General features: G+C 38.4%; 1 protein-coding gene and 1 long non-coding RNA gene across 4 annotated transcripts in view; both read left to right on the top strand.

Moving 5' to 3' along the window:
* Nucleotides 1-17,170, top strand: part of LOC131066506 (uncharacterized) — a 74,548-nt gene that overhangs the window by 42,328 nt on the left and 15,050 nt on the right. The gene's annotated exons all lie outside the window — the stretch shown is intronic.
* LOC131066507 (uncharacterized) lies at nucleotides 8,301-9,123 on the top strand. Its single transcript, XR_009111681.1, has 3 exons — nucleotides 8,301-8,765; nucleotides 8,840-8,911; nucleotides 9,037-9,123. It is a non-coding gene; the product is annotated as an uncharacterized LOC131066507 (long non-coding RNA).

The raw sequence follows: 17,170 nt of genomic DNA, 5'->3' as shown, positions 1-17,170 counted from the left end.
GGTCATTTTCAAGGTCAGGAACCAATTAGCAAGCTCATCAAAAACAAGAAATTGCACTTGGGATAAATTTCGCCCTAGGCCCTCTCTGAGGGTCAGGAGCGATTTGTCTGCTTCAGGCATCATCTTGCTTCAAAAATTTGATCAAAACTCACCTAGGCAAGAACACACAATTTCACCTTCAAAAATGCTAACACTTAGTCAAAATTGGATTTTACCCTAACTTGAGACCTATTTGACTCTCCTGAAAGACTTACCTTGTTTCAATCACCTCAATTCTTCGAGAGGACGCTTAACAACTTTCAAAATTTGACTGGACTCAGCTTGAATAACATCAAAAAGAACCCCTAAAGTTTAGCCCTAGCCCAGACAGACCACTCACTCACTCAAAACCCTAAAAGCAGAGAGAAGAACAAGCAAAACAAAAGCGAAGAAGAGGGGGTCCCCATTCTAATGGGGCGATGTGTGAAATGGTCACAACAGTCCTGTATCTCTTATGTTTTGGCATAGACGATATTAAAGGAGAGTGATTTACATTTTATTCCGGGGGTTTTTATTCTAGATGCTATTGGAGAGATTAGTGATCATATCAAATGTATCGTGGCTATTTTATTGAAGCCAACTCGATATTGTGAAACTGAGCCTCGATAAATATTGCGATTATTAAAGTCATGGCAATGTTGTGCCTTAGTGCATCATAGATATTAAATAAACTAGCCGATATATTTTTGGCCACCCCAAATATTATTGAGCTGGAGGTATCTACACTCACGCGAGCATTGGAGATTTGGTATAATCTGGGCACGGTTCCTTCTGGCTTACCAAAAGAGTTTTCCTTTTTGAGCACGACTTTTGGTTTGGAGTGACAACGAATAGAAGTTCACAAGTGTTGGGTGCAAATAGAATTCTATTACCAATTGGTGGAACAGTGCGGCTAACTCATACTCTCAGCATAAGTCTAAATTTCTAAACAGGCTTTCTCTACATCTAACATCTCACTTGGGTGTGTTCCTTCCATTTTGTTGGGAGTCGGATGCCGAATTCATAGAGGCTTATCAAGGGATAACCTTCTGCATACTATTGAACCATTCATCTAGAGCAGGTTTATGATCCTCAAGAGTCGACATTCCTTTTACTATACGGTGTTTGTTAATGACAAGGAATTTCAACATTGGCATTAATAATTCTGCTATCATTGTATGATGGAATTCAATACAACCCAGATATTGATTTGCTGCTGTAAGAGGCCAGCTGATTTGGAATTATTGTATCACTGTCCAATTTGATTCTTTTCAATTATTAAATAAAGGTCAGAGATCTTCCAAATTTCCTATTTGCATTTCTGAGTTTATATGTTATTATCTATTGGAGGTTGGTTTGCATATGAATTTGAATATCAAATTGTCTAGTTAATAGTTTGGATTCCAAGAAACAACAAATAGAAACTTATAAATTGAAATTTGCAATAATTGAGAAAGTGGGTCATATTGGTAAATTTGAGGGATCCTGCAGTTGGTGTGGTTTTTATGCACGCTTAACTCAAAATAAAATATTCAGAGATATCCAGCCCGGACGGGTAACAGAGTTGGCTTGGACCGTAGGTTTGCTCCCCATTGGTCTCGAGTTCGACTCTGAGGCTTGGAATCACCCAATGGACCTGGCTTACGGGCGGCTTGGTACATCTCCAAGGACCAGTCTCGCCTCAGCTTGCCCCATAATGGGAAACCTGTGTCGCTGGGCTGAGTTGCGGGGATACCCTTGACTAACAAAAAAAAACAAAACAAAAAAAAACCCAGAGATATCCTATTCTCTCTTGATCAAAATCTTCTTTGTGTTAAACAGCTGAACTATGTGATCACAAAGACGGCTCCAAGGTTCCCGATTTTTACGGATGGTCTCAGCTGATTCGTTGTGATTTGTTGGTAATCTCAAGGGGGACTTAATTGTTCTAGGAGCTAACCTATCTAAAGATTCTGCTGATTCCTGACTTTCTATTTTTATGGAATAATTTTGCAATAAATTCTTTTCAATCCTACTTCTACTAAGACTTGAAAAAAAGGCAAAAGTGCGAGGGTTTAGGAAGATAATTTTAAACCTAATCTAATCCTATGAACTCTGGAGACAAAAATTGCAAAAGTGGAATTAAAACCAATTCTTGTTTCACCAAATTCAACAATTACACAAGAACAGTGCTATCTTCTAAGGAACTCAAGATTTTCATATCACTCATATTCACCAACATATTGAACAATGAATACAGCAATAGAAGTTAAGTTTTCATTTACTGGTTCAGGCTAATTTTGCAAAATAATTGAAAATCATCCAATAATAAAAAGTATGAACACATCAATTCCACATTAAACAATTTTATCAAATTTTTCATTCAATCTAACAACTTGGAAATGAAATCTATTCTAATGAGAGCTGAGAAACCATGCTAGCTTGCAAAAGTGGACAAAGATGCACCAACAATTAAACAATGAATTATGTCTGGTACTTAAGAAGCATCACTACAACAATTTCTTCGAAATCTAACATTACAAATGAGAAGAGTAGGGATTATATAGACACCCAATTACAAAGCAATGGCCCAGATTGATCCAAGATCAACGGCCAAGATTGAAACCCTAAACTCTAATTAAAGCAAGCTACAATAGTCATCCAAAACGGACCAATGAGAAATAAACAACTAATAAATCCAGCTTTCTTCTAGAAGTGGGCGTCCCTTATCCTTTGCCTTGGCAGCAAATTCAATGAACTTGGTCACTATGGGGCCGAGCTCTTCCATTGGGACATTTGGCATAATGTCAATCTTGTATTCCATCAGGTCCATCTTATCAGTTTTCGAAAACCATCGTCAATGGACAGAAATGAGGATGCCTTGCTAAAATGTTGCTTCTGGATTGGATTTGTAGAAGTGAAGAAGTTGCTTTGAACTTTGGCCTTTAGGTTCTCTACATCCATGTCCTTGTCTCGATCTATTTCCCGCTCAAGCATATCGGAGATTGTGATGAAGACCTTGTCTTGGATTGCTTTGATTGTTTCTTCTATTTTGGCATCATCAATCTTCATCTTTTCCAAGGAATATTCCTTTGCCTTCTTCTTTTCTTGAAGTCTTCAAGGTCCACATGGCCAAGGTCAGTATCTCCAACCTTCTTTCACTTTGTCACGACCTTGGATTCCAGTTGTGGTCCTTTGTTGTTGAATTTCATTTGTGTCTTTTTGGAAATCCCTCCTTGAGTTGACATCTACCACCTGAAAATCATGAAAGTTTTCTAAGTTAAAAAACAATAAGGGGGGTTTGATGTTAATTTCCAGCCTAGAGTGCAAAGTTTGAAGGAATTTTCAAAGGATAATTCTTATTTAACTTATGAAATTCTGTGAATCAGAACTAGTAAAATTTCGGAAATTGAAGCATTTGCCCTTAAAAGCATAAAAAGCATAAAAAGCAGGATGATTTTGAATAAAATTTGAAGAATTCGAAATGAAAGTTTTCATGCACTTCTGGAAAATCTGAAAGAAATTTGGAATTCCGAATGAAAATCTGCCCTCAATTATTAGTAAACTTGAGAATTTTGATGAAATTCCTTAAATTACTAAGGAATTGCTTTCAACTTCGTTTCCAAATGTTGGAATTAACCTGAATTTTCCTAAGGATTGCCTTGCACCTGCAATTTACTTCGAAATTAGTCTTGAAGTTTGAAAGAGATTCTTTCCTAAGCTTCAACTTTCAACCTTGAGAAGCAACTTGTGAGTTGAATGAATGCCAATCCTTATGTTTATAGAGAAGTCAAACTCTTGCTTTGCTTTGTTTTTTTGTGTTTTATTTGAAATGAATCCGGTCATGTTTTAGACACCAAGTTAAACCTTCCCTTTTTCTTTCTTATGCTTTATGTCCTCAATGGCAATCTCTTTTTGCTTTGAACCTTGGGCAAACTTTCTTCTTGGTTGGGAATTTTTCCATATCATCATACTAAGCCAAAAATTTTGAATTTTTCCATTTTCACCTTGGGCGGACTTCACCTTGGTTGGGAATTTTTCTTGATGCATAGAGGGCGGACTTCACGTTCACTTGAGGAATTTTCTAATGCATGGAGGGAACTTCATGTGAGGTCAAGGAATTTTATCATCATTCCCCTTGGCGAACTTCACACTTGATTTTAACTTTTTGCTTTAATCCACCAACACTTAGCCAAAATTTTCAAATTTTTCCCAACACTTCGGCGAATTTTTCCTCATCTTCCTTGGGCGGAATTGCTTCTTGCTTGAGGAATCTTCATGTTTTCAAGCGTAGGCGGACTTTTCTCTTGGTTGGGAATTTATCATGTTGCCAAGGCGGACTTGTTATGCACTTGTGGATTTTCCTCTTCTTGGTTGGGAACTTTTCTTATGTTGCCATACTTAGCCAAATTTCTCACCTCCACCTTGGGCGGACTTGGCACTTGGTTGAGAATTTTTTTTTCTTGATTCCAAGGTGGACTTATGTGTTTGTGGAATTTTCCATGTTTGCTTGGGCGGACTTCATGTGCCACCAAGGAATTTCTTCCTTGAGAGGGCGGACTTCATCATTAGACAAGGAATTTTCTCATTAAGAAGGTGAACTTCATCATTAGACAAGGAACTTCTTCCTTAGGCTTGGGCGGACTTTAGCGCCATCAAGAAATTTTCACCAAGCATGGGCGGATTTCAGTGCCATCAGGAATTTTTCACCAAGCATGGGCGGACTTCGGTGCCATTAGGAATTTTTCATTAAGCATGGGGAGACTGCAGTGCCATCAGGGATTTTACCTTGCTAGGGGCAGACTTCTCTTGGAATCAGGAAATTTTTCCATGGATAGACGATCTTGATGATTGAACAAGGGATTTCTTGATCCAAGCTCCAGACTTAGCCATTTTCTCGTGATCTTCAATTAGCTTTTTGGAAATTATCATCTGGACTCGAAGATGGTTCTCTCTTGGCTCGACATTTCCCAGACTCAATGACCACCTAATCCCCAAAGACGCAAAAAAAGCAACTCTCTATCTTTAGAAAAAAAGCAAAACAAAAATGCAGGTTCCCAGATTGGCCCCAAAATGCCATTTTTTTTTTCTATTTTTAGAAAAAGCATAAAAAACAAATTTCCTAAAAATAGGAAGTTGTCAAAATTGATCTGAGAAAATTGTGATTTTACTCCTTTGATCAGTTTGAGCACATCCATAGCATCAGAATGCTCTTTTGATCAATCTTTCTCCTTATTGATTTTGATGACTCCAATTTTCGAAAATCTTGACTCACTTGTGAAGGCGAGAGATCATAGACAAAACCCTAAGACGCCAAAACACTACCCTAAAAAGCAAAAACAAGGGGGTCCCCATTTGCAATGGGGCGATGTGTGAAAACGCCACAACAGGTTCTTTCAGTGGTATAAGAGCCTTAGTTCTACCAGCTTGTTGGAAATTTGATTAGTGAAAGGGAACGACGATACCAACATAGAGAGAAGAAGAAGATAACTGCCATGGGAGACATGGAAGATAACACTGTTGAAGCATTCTTCAAAAGGACGAAGGAATTCCACAATAATATGTCTAAGGCATTGAGGGAAATGGTTCAGTTACTAAGAGGCTTAAATCAGCAACAAAGTGTTGATAACCCTACACATAATAGGACCAAAGGAGAAAGAGCCTCATACTTTAGGGTCAAGTTCTTGCAGAAGGATATAGACGAAGACTATTATAATTAGGTTAATTAAATGGACAAATTTCATGATGAATACAATGCTTTGAGTGCTGCAGTACATAATGATACGACCTTCACCGAGTTCTATGAGCTGAAAACAAAAGGTTGACATAGGAGGAGGAGGTATGATGAAATAAAAGATATCCAACACCATTTGGGGAAGATTACATTCCCCAATTTCAATGGGATAGGAAATACAACAAGAAGGTTGTGGCTACAATAATTAGTAACATATTTCTCTTTGAACCCAATGTATGAAGAAGCTATAAAATTTGCCACCTTGCATTTAGAGGGGATAGCTCATGAATGATGATACCATGGAATGATAACTCAAGGGCATGACTATCACTACGATGGAAGATTTCAGCCAACGATTGACCAAAAGATTTGATAGGAAGGATCTGGAAATCCACTTCAAGGATTTAGCACAAGTGAAGCAAGAGGGTAAAGTGGAGGATTACCTAACAGAATTTCAAAGTCTTGCAGCAATGGTTCCAGATGTAATAGAAAGAAGATTCATTTGTTGAAGGCTTAGCTGAACCTCTCAAGGGTTTAGTAAGGGCATTCAACCCAAATACCTTGTAGGACGCCATCACAAGAGCCCCTAATTTGGAGGAGTTAGTGACTAGGAACAGCTATACCTCTAAGGGAAAGCATAATCACGAGGACACCAGTACCAAGCACAGGAAGGTATCACAAGAGGAGCCCAAAGTCCCATCCAAGCCAAGTAAGGAAGATGATATAAAGCGGGATTTTGAGAGCAAGAATCAGCTGCATAGGAAGAAGTTGTGCTTCACTTGTAAGGAGCCATGGGTGCCTGGTCATGGCTGTTATGGGAAAGGTTAATTGCATTATATTGAAGTTACATCTGATGTTGATGATGCTATTGATGATACTTCAGAAAGTGATAATGAGGAGCAAGATACTATAGCCTTAGCACATGGTGCCACAACTTTACTTCTAGGTGTTCCCAAATATCAACCATTTAGAGTAAGAGGAGTGGTTAATGGACAACAAGTGACATGTTTGGTGGATAGTGGTGCAACTCACAATTTCGTGAGTGATAGCTTGGTCACAAGAGAAGGATTGCCATTTGAGGACTTTCAGGATTTCGTGTCATGATGGCTGATGGGTTTAAGAGGAGATGCAACAAGAGGGTACCACAAATGAGCATTGAGCTTGATGACTACACAATCACTGATAATTTCTACATGATTGAGATTGTTGGTCCTGACGTCATCATATTAGGAATTCAAGGGTTGCATTCTCTTGGACGATACATTTAGAACTTCCAGCAGATGGAGTTGGAGTTCATGGTAGACAGAAAGAAAATGATATTCAAGACCTTGGTGGATGAAGCACCGCAGGCAACAACAGCAAGGATGATCATAGCAATGGATAATCATGATGTGAATGAGGAAATAGCCTTACCAGTTGATCTTCGAAGGAGTGGATATGATATTGATGCAAGAGAATTTTCAGGTACGATATTTCATGATGAGTTTCCTATCTGTTATGCATCTATGATGGGCAGTTTGGAGTATGTAGAATGGACGAGTATACAAACACTAATGAGTATGCAGCATATTGTTAATCAAATTTCAGTCTATAGCATGAGTATGGAGTGGTGGAATTATGATGAGATATTGTTGGTAGGGGGAGCGGATAAGAGAATCATTTTTTTTTCATCAGGAGTCATGATAGTTGCAACATTTGGGAACCATTGATCAGTACAATGGTGGGAATACTTCAGCATGATAGTGTTGCAGGTTTCAGTAATGCTGAATGCATCAAAGTGGAGCATCAGTTTGATGTAGTGTTCTTCATACAGCTGGTTTGGGATCCTAGTGGTGCAGCAGAGAATTGCTTGAGGGCAAGCAATGTTTATAAAGTGGCTTAATTGAATTAATTGATTAAGTTGTCCAAAAATTAATTTTACTCTAAAGGATGACTTTAATTAATTAATTAAATTATAAAATAAAGTGAAAAAATATTAAAATAATAAAATAAGTGACTTTATTAAATAAAGCTCTCCAATATTTAAGTTGGCCTAATCTTCTAGATGTTTCCTGGAGCTCTTTATAAGAAGCTTGTTGGGAGAAGTAAAGCATGCTTTGGATTTAATATGATGGTTTATGAGAAGCTGAGGACGGAAACCTTTAGTTGACCAGAAGGGTTGGACGAAAACCTTACTCTTCCTTGGAGTGGATTCACGATGGAGTTCATAGCTAGGCCAAATTTGTGGAGTCTCCATTGGAGACAAATTTGTAAGGGTTGTTTCAGAAATAAAGATGTTGCTGGTCTGAGGTATTTGGTGCTTATATCCTATTTGGATAAAAGATTAATTATTTCTTGAATATTATATTTGGCATGAGAAATAAGAACAAATGTTTTAATATCGATATTTTTTAAGTGACTGCTATGGTTTAATTAATATTCATATTATATGTTGGCTGATCCATCAAACCTGGGCATAAGGGTTATATTAAAAGGAAGTCGATATTATATTTCATATTGGCAATTTGATTAATATTGTGAGGGTGTGGTTCGGTTATATCTGTCGTTATTGTGTATTGGTAATTTTGCCTCTGGCCTCAGATCTTCAATGTTTTGGCATAGATGATATTAAAGGAGAGTGATTTACATTTTATTCCAGGGATAATTATTCTGGCCGCAGCTATTGGAGAGAGTCGTGATCATATCAAAGGTGCCGTGGTTATTTTATTGAAGCCGACTTGATATTGTGAAATCGGGCCTTGATAAATATTGCGATTATTAAAGTCGTGGCAATGTGTTTGCCTTAGCGTATCGCAGATATTAAATAAAAGAGCTGATATATTTCTGGCCACTGCAAATATTATTGAGCTGGAGGCATCTACGCTCCTCACGCAGGTGCTGGAGATTCAGTATAATCTGGGCACGGTTCTTTCTGGCTTACCAGAAGAGTTTTCCTTTTTGCGCATAGCTCCTGATTCGGAGTGACAATGAATAGAGGGTGAAAATAGAATTCTATTACCAATTGGCGAAACAGTGCGGCTAACTCATACTCAGTGTAAGTCTAAATTTCTGAGCGGGCTTTCTCTACATCTGACATCTCACCTAGGTGCGGTCCTTCTATTTTGTCAGGAGTCAGCCGTGGAATTCACAGAGGCTTATCAAGGGATAATCTGCTGCATGCTATCGAACCATTCATCTGGAGTAGGTTTATGATCCTCAAGAGTCGACATTCCTTTTACTATACAGCATTTGTTAATGATAGAGAATTTCAATGCTGGCATTAATAATTCTGCTATCATTGTATGCTGGAATTCAATACAACCCAGATATTGATTTGCTGCTATAAGAGGCCAGCTGATTTGGAATTATTGTATCAATGTCCAATCTGATTTTATTCAATTATTAAATAAAGGTCAGAGATCTTCCAAATTTTCTATTTGCATTTCTGAGTTTATTTGTTATTGTCTATTGGAGGTTGGTTTCCATATGAATTTGAATATCAAACTGTCTGGTTAATACTTTGAATTCCAAGAAACAACAAATAGAATCTTATAAACTGAAATTTGCAATAACTGAGAAGGTGGGGGTCATATTGGTAAATTTGAGGGATCTCAGTCAGGGGTTCTTACAAGAATACTGTTGGTGATGGTGGAGCTTTTCTACCCTGATCTCTCACTAGATTAAATAGAATTAGTGTGGTTAGTACAAGAGCCATGAGTCTGATATACCTTTTCCATCTTATTTGATCAATTGTAGGATATGCATATGTTTGTTTATGCTTTGAGTGGCATGCATTTATATACAATAACATTAAATTGATGATATGGATTGAAAGCAAATATGTTGATTTAATAAGGGTGGGCATGTAAATAGGAGTGGACTATTGGTGGCAGTATATGTAAAATGAAGGAAGATTAAAGAAAAAGATGGCATTGATAGAGCATTTGAAGATTGCAGCAACACCACAATAGCCACCTTTATGTGTCCATTTGTTATACATGGCATCTCACAAAGACATCTTTTACTGACCTGAATTCTTTTACCATTACTATCGTGGCTTTTCACATGGTTGATGTTTCACTTTTCTCGAACCTTGACTTCCTTGCTAGTCATCAAAGTAATAAGTGTTAGACACAATGCACCACTGAGAGGGGGGTGAATCAGTGGTTCTCAAACTTTTCCCTTTAACTATCCTATGTGAGTATACCGGTTCTCAAATCTAACTCAATGCAGGCTTACCGGTTAGTGAGGAGACTAATCACAAATGCATTCACACAAGAGGGATATCACATAACATCGGCATATACGAAGAAAACCCAAGATGGGAAAAACCTCGATGAAAAATGCTGCTGGAGACTATTGCTCCAATCCAGCCTCACAATCAATCTCTGATTACAATGTTTAGGGCATCAAACCAAGGAGCACCAACCCCTTATTTTAGGGCACCAACCCAAGGAGCACCAACCCTTGATTTAGGGCACCAATCCAAGGAGCTACAACCCCTGATTTAGGGTACCAACCCAAGGAGCTACAACCCTTGCACTGAGCTACAACTCGGTGAATACAAAAACATAATCATTTACAAATTAACAACCTTGTTACAAATGGATTTTGTAACTCTTCTGCAAATCTCTTTGCTGGATCTCTTGTCTAGTTCACTGCCGGTTCTCTCTCTCTGGTTGCCTCTTCTCTCAACTGCTTTGCTGCTCTCTATCGGTACTATCTTCTGCTAGTTCCTTCTTGACTACTCTGCACTCTTCTGCTACTCTTCGGTCACCACTGGTATGCTTCTCTCACAACCTTACTTGTAGACTACCGGTTCCTCATCGTTGCCGGTTGAATCTCTCAACCTGATTCACACTCGCCCACACTCAGTCACTTTTTCAAATACTTGTTGAGTACTCGACTGATTTGCTCTCACATGCAGCAACAACACTCACTCCTTCAGCAACACCCTTCAATGATTTTGGCTTGCATATTTATAGCCTGGTTTTCCCGCCAAAAGACAATTCAAAATTCAGGCGGTTAGGGTTCCTTCTTCGACCCCGAGGCAAACCAAATCCAATCAGATCTCATTTGATCTGATCTCCAGGACAATTGTCCGCACTTCTCCGCCATTAACGTGCCTCCCAATATATGTTTTCTAAACTTAGCAAACATGGTCCTGTATATGGACCTGCATCTGTCAAAACGCCATAAATATCTCAGTTGTTTCCTTCTCGAGGTCCTCCTGCAATCTGATTTCCCTTGCTTCGATTCAGGTGCCAACAACTCCCTGATCTTTCTTCGTCGTTCACTCTTTCTCGAGCCGCACTTCTCTGATCCGATCCACAAATCACGGGCTCCATATTAAATGCACACCTGTAGAAACAGCTATCCCTACACGACACTTCACCGACCGCACACACCAACCTGTGCATGTATGCCACTTCATCTCCACGTGGCAATAGTGTCGGCTTCCACCTTAGTTGAAACATCTGTGTCGGTATAGATGGGATCACCGACCAACTCCATTATCGGGTTCATCTACCGTCTTACTAACCCTGCCAGTCAAACCCTCAAACTGGTTTGTCATCAACCTTGCACTCTGCTTCTCTTCCGATGGAACACTCATCCGCCCAGCACTCTTGCTAACCTACCTTATGCACATCTTCATCAGATGGGAAGTCTTCTGCATCTGCAACTTGTCCATATTACCGGTGGACTTACATACTGGTAAACACTCTTGATGACACCATGTCATCAACCTTCAACAGATTCCATCTTCAATCCGACCATTTTCCTCTGTCTGCATCTACTCAGCCTTGCCTTCTTCCTGATCAGCTCGGACCATATCTCAACCGGTTTGTCAAAGTGACAAACCCATCACACTTCATCTGTTCTGGCAACTCAACATGCCTTCTCTGTCGGTCCAGTGCATATCCCTGATCTCATGCACTTGAGGTATTCCTTGATTCACCCGTAGATTCGGTGTGAGCCTTCAAACACCTGCCTTTACCTCTTCTTCCTTATCTTACAGAACTTATGATGCACACTTTGCATAATAGAAGATAAGCTCCACTTACCGGTGGTAGTGATTCTTTGTCATCTGCATCCTGCAATGCACTCATGTGGCATCCTTGTTTGTGCAGCATGTCTTCAAACAGGCACATGTGATCCGGTGTGTGCACATTCACTGTCAATCATCTCTTCACATGGTGACTGCATCTTCATCCAGTGGGAGTCCTGTTGTTCTGCATCCACACAACGTACCGGTGACATGTTCATCCTTCTCCTCCGGTGTTGATGTGATTTAGGTAACATTTTGCCTCTTCATTACAAACAACATCCAAGCATCCTGCTCATTGTCAACACTTCGCTTACTAGTTGACATACTCTCCTTACCGGTGATAGACTGTACCGGTAACCCATCCATTTCATCCACACAAGTCAAACACTAACTTGTGTACCGGTGACTCCAGTGGTCATTCATCTGAATGACATACGCTCCCTTACCTTACTGGTATTCTACAACACAAGGTAATATCGAAGATATCTCATCCTGTACTCCTCCATGACAGTGTTGCATATACATCTCTTATACCGGTAGTCATCCTATACCGGTTGACATCAATGACAACACAATGCCAACACAATGCCAACAATAAGTTCTATTTCTTTAAATTTTGGGATTTGGGAGTATTTTTTATAGTCATTTAGGATGGAAAGTTCTCAATGGTTATTTTCAATTTGAAGTAACTTTTATATAGTCATGGGAGTGATTTTCATAGTGAAGTTGAAATAGTTGGGGTGTTTTAAAAGTTGTCATTTAACCCATTCTAGAATATTAAAGTTCCAAAGTTAATAATTTTTTGCAAAACCTAAACAATCACAACATTTGGTATTTGAGGTGCCTTTGGTTCATGTTTTTGTGTCAAGCCATCGTGATTGAACTATTGCACCCAACACCTAATATATCTGCAACACAATAACATCTATGGCTTCAACTGGCCAAGGCAAAATAAAGACATTGTCATTTTCATTTTAATTCTCTAGTTACCCATTAATTGGTATTGTCAGACGTGAATCTTGACTAAAGAAAATTTTCGTTATAATAAGGTAGGGGTCGGGTAGGGGCTGGGTTTCGGAAGCATCTTTCGAACTTTCTTTCTTCCAACTAATTCGAACTTTCTTTCGAAGCCGATTCATGATTAAAGATCGGTTTGATCCGCAACTAAATGCCCTACCATCCATAGGCCGTCGAGATTGTCCCGGGGCCTGGAGGAACTTATTTATTTTTTCTAATCAAGTGTTGTTGATAGGGCAAATCCTTTTCACACAATACCTATATGCTACATATCTCTCTACTCTCACATGTTTTAATGTCACTTTTACGTACCAATTGGTATATTGAAAGGATGACCTTCCATGCATTGATGGGTATATCAGGAAAGTGAGCATATTGAGAGGTTTGGTATATCAGTCTAATTGTATATAGAAAAGACAACCTCTTGAAGTGATAGGGAATCGATCCATTTACACTTGACAACAAAAGCCATAAGGTGTTGTGATTTGTATTGTTTTCAAGCATTATTGATGGAACCTAACTTAGAAGCGTGTAATCTTTGTAATTATGTCCACATTATACACCAATGGCATGCTATATTCGCAAATTAATGTCAGCAACAAACAAGAAGTAGAGATAATGTTAGAATGTTGGCATCAATACGAGCCTCTAGTCATGTAGTTTTGCAACCAATACAAGATGTTGTGGCAAAAAATCAATAGGTTGCGAAATCAACTAGAAGAACAAGCACCCAATGCCTTAACAAAGAAGAAAGATGTTGTCAACAATGATGTTCCTTCAAGCAACTCAACTCAGAAGACTACTAAAGACAAAGTCGTTGAAGAAGAATGTTATACCCCTCTTGTGTCACATAAAAGTGTTGTAGAGTAGAAAATGTTCATGTTCCTTCTTCAAGCAGTGTTGAGCCCCCTCGTGCCACAACAAAATGTTGGTTCTAAATCAAAAAATGTGTTCTCAAAACCCATCATGGATACTAAACTTGTTAGTCCTTCCATTATTGAATCTCCACTTACTATTTGTTGGGAGACAATAAAACCCAACAAACAACATATGAAAGTCTAGGTTATACAAGTGTTGTAAATTTTCATATACCACAATAATCCAAACCTATCAAATGTGTGTTTGGAGATATTCAAAGCAATAGTCGAGTCTTCACCTATTGGTTAGTCATGTGAATTGATCAGTTGTGATGTCATTCAAAATCAGTTTGTACTAAAAGTCTAAAACCCATCAAGTCCAAACATGTTATCATTGTGGGTGTCAAGAACATACCTCCCATGATTGTTTTGATCTCCTCCTTTGTCTGTAATGTGGTCAACACATACATTCTAAAAATCAATGTCATGTCAGAGATCTATCAACAAAATCAACAAAACATGTATTTTGGATGGATAGATCATTCCAGTTTGCAAATTGAAACTCACCTTTCGTCAAAATCCTATAGGAGAGTCCAATTCACGGTTTCAAATGATAGCTCATCTACTCTTCATGTAGATGCTATTGTTGATCTAATTGATAATAAACTCAACATTACATATATTGTTGAGCAATGGTATGAAAGATTGCTGATTTTATCGATTCTTGATACAGATGCTACTATCAATCTCGTTGATGATGAACTAAGCATTGCAAATACTAATTCTTGTACTATTGAGTGACAACCTACCAAGAAAATTGTAGAGTTGCACTCAATTTCCACATAGAATAATTATGCGCAGAGTATTGGGATATTGTTAATGGACAGATTGAGACTGCTAGATATACAACTCAATACATATTATTTGAGGCCATGGATATTGCCTCGTGTTGATCAAACTTTAGCACTTGAGTTGTGTTGATGTGTTTTTCATGCACATGCGAACACAGAATAAAATACCTAAAAGGTACCTTATCCTCTCTTGAACAAAGTTCCCGACTGCTGAAGATCTCGCCCGAAGGATCAGTCGGAGTAACTCCAAGGTTCTTGTATGTAGGTTCTGTTGGTGTCTGTTTTATCATCTACCAAACATTAGAATAGGATACCCGAGGGTATTCTATCCTCTCCTGAAAAATCACTACTGATTCCAAGGTCTATATGTGCGAACAAGCGACTTTAGTGGAATAGCTTCTTGGGTAGTGTATGCTGAAATTTCAAGGGGGACTTACGTTTGACAAGTATCTTGAACTGCTGGACTTAGATGGATTTAGCAATTTTAGGCTCTTCTTCTTTTTTTTTGGAATTTTCTGGGATTTAGACTTTCAAAGAACGGAAAAAAGGGATAGGGTTTAGGAAGGCTAATCTAATCCTACAAATTCTGGAGATGGTATCAATTGGGTGCTCTCGAGAAACCAAACCTTGCTTCGCCACACTAGGGACAACTACACAAGGCCGGTGCAATCTTCAATGGGTTGTGCTTATGATCGAGATGTTGGGATGCACAGGGGATGGGCTCAGACTAACTTTGCACGGTAGAATGGAAATCATCCATTTTACCAAAAGTATGAGCGGAGATACACCATTGATTGACACTTATCAAATCCTTCATTCAAATTAACAACAATGAACGCAGATCTAAACTAATTCTAACTAAGTGTTGAGGCAATTGGAACCATGCAAATCATTCAAATAATAGAGATTACAAAGCAGCGCACATGCAATATATTATCTGGAAATGACCTTAAGCAACAATACATCAAAAACCTCACCCTCTCCAAATGAGAGGAGGTAGCCTCGTATAGTTTTCAAGAATAAATGAACGGCCGAGACCAAACAGTGATCAAGGGCCTAGATTGAAAGCTATAAACCCTAATTAGGGTTTCCCAAAACTAACTACCCTCGACCAATTACATTTGGGACACTTGTCCTTCTTGCTAAATATGAACCATCAATGAAAATAGAAGGTTGTTGCATTGTGAAGTGTGCCCTTCTAGAAGCTTCTGGATAAGTCAGGTTCATCGAACCTGGACATGCTGACTTGGAGCGATTTGATTGGTTGGAAAATGACGAGGCACCACCTCAACGTGTTGGATGTCTTTCTTGAATTCTCCAATTTGTGTCAAGAAATCTTCTAAGTATGGAAATTTGATTCCTTCTTGTCGCCTTTTGATTCTGCTTGGGAGCTTGTCCTTTTTAATTCTTCAAGAAGTTGGAAGTTTATCTAACTTTTCCATATTTTCACCAAGTCTGAGAACTTTTCTTTTTTGATGCCTTGAGATTCTTTCAAGTGCCTCAAATTTGGAGAAGAAAACCCCTTGTGAAGTTTTTCTCATACTTAGCCAAATTTTGGCCCTCTCTATACTCGGACGAACCTTGCTTGTGGTCTCGTCTTCAATTCTGAATTTGGCTCGAAACTCCATTTGTGTTTTCTGTGATGATCCTGCCTTCAGTTGCCAATTTCTGTTGCGTGGGAGGAGGGTAAAAGCTCTAGATAACCCCTTGCAAATATGAAAGGATGGGATCAAGTTGTTCAGGCATTCGCTGTGATCATGTCCTTCTTTTCGATACCCTGACATGCCTTCATCATGATTGAGGAAATTGGAATTTTCTTTGTGAAACATTTCCCATACTTAGCCAAATTTTGGCTATCTTCATGCCCGGATGAACCTTGCCTATGAACTCCAACTGCGATCTCTATGATGATCCCGCTTCTATTTCCTCCTGCGACCTGTAAAACCAATAGAAAATAAGTTAGAAATCTATCTTGGATTAAAGAAAATCGAGGCTGCGAACGGCAAAGTGTTTGGAAAATTTCACTTCATTTTCATACTTAGCCATGAGAATGGGATTTTCACATGTAAATTCTCCAACCTTCAAGATAACTGTGATCACAATCCAACACCAAGTGTTATAACTCCGAAAGTTTCTTACTTAGCCAAAAAAATGATTTTCCTCCCTTAGAAATTCGAACGAATTCACTAAAATCATTTCTCAAACTCCGGAAAAACTCAGAAAATACATAAATCTGCATCATGAATTTAATTTCACCTTCAAAAATACTCAAAAATTCAGGAGAGATTCAATAATTCGTCCTTATACTGGTTGTTTTTCTCCAAAAATCTGTGAAACTTTTGTCAAAAAAAAGTTTATCCAACTTCCAGCAATATCCAAAACTTTCTCCAGATGAACTCCAAACTGAAAGTATTTTACTATGCTGTCCTTAATATTTTCGAACTTCTTGGTGTAGAAATGAAGTTTACAACGAAGTATTTGTGAATAAAGTTAAATCCTCAATCAGAAACCCTTAAAATCTTCCAAATCATGTTTCCAATTTTAACTTTATTCTTTTGGAAAGTGTTGTCATGTTTCCAAACTCGAAGAAAATATCTTCCAAAAGTTTCCAATTTGGCTATAAGTTCGAAATATTTATTAATCTTCCAATATTCTCTTAAAAAAAAACTTTCCATTTTGGTTTTAA

The sequence above is a fragment of the Cryptomeria japonica genome, chromosome 8 (genome assembly GCF_030272615.1).
Source record: "Cryptomeria japonica chromosome 8, Sugi_1.0, whole genome shotgun sequence".
In the NCBI taxonomy this organism is placed as follows: Eukaryota; Viridiplantae; Streptophyta; class Pinopsida; order Cupressales; family Cupressaceae; genus Cryptomeria; species Cryptomeria japonica.
The sequence above is the reverse complement of the archived record's forward strand: the minus strand, read 5'-3'. Positions and strand labels throughout refer to the sequence as shown.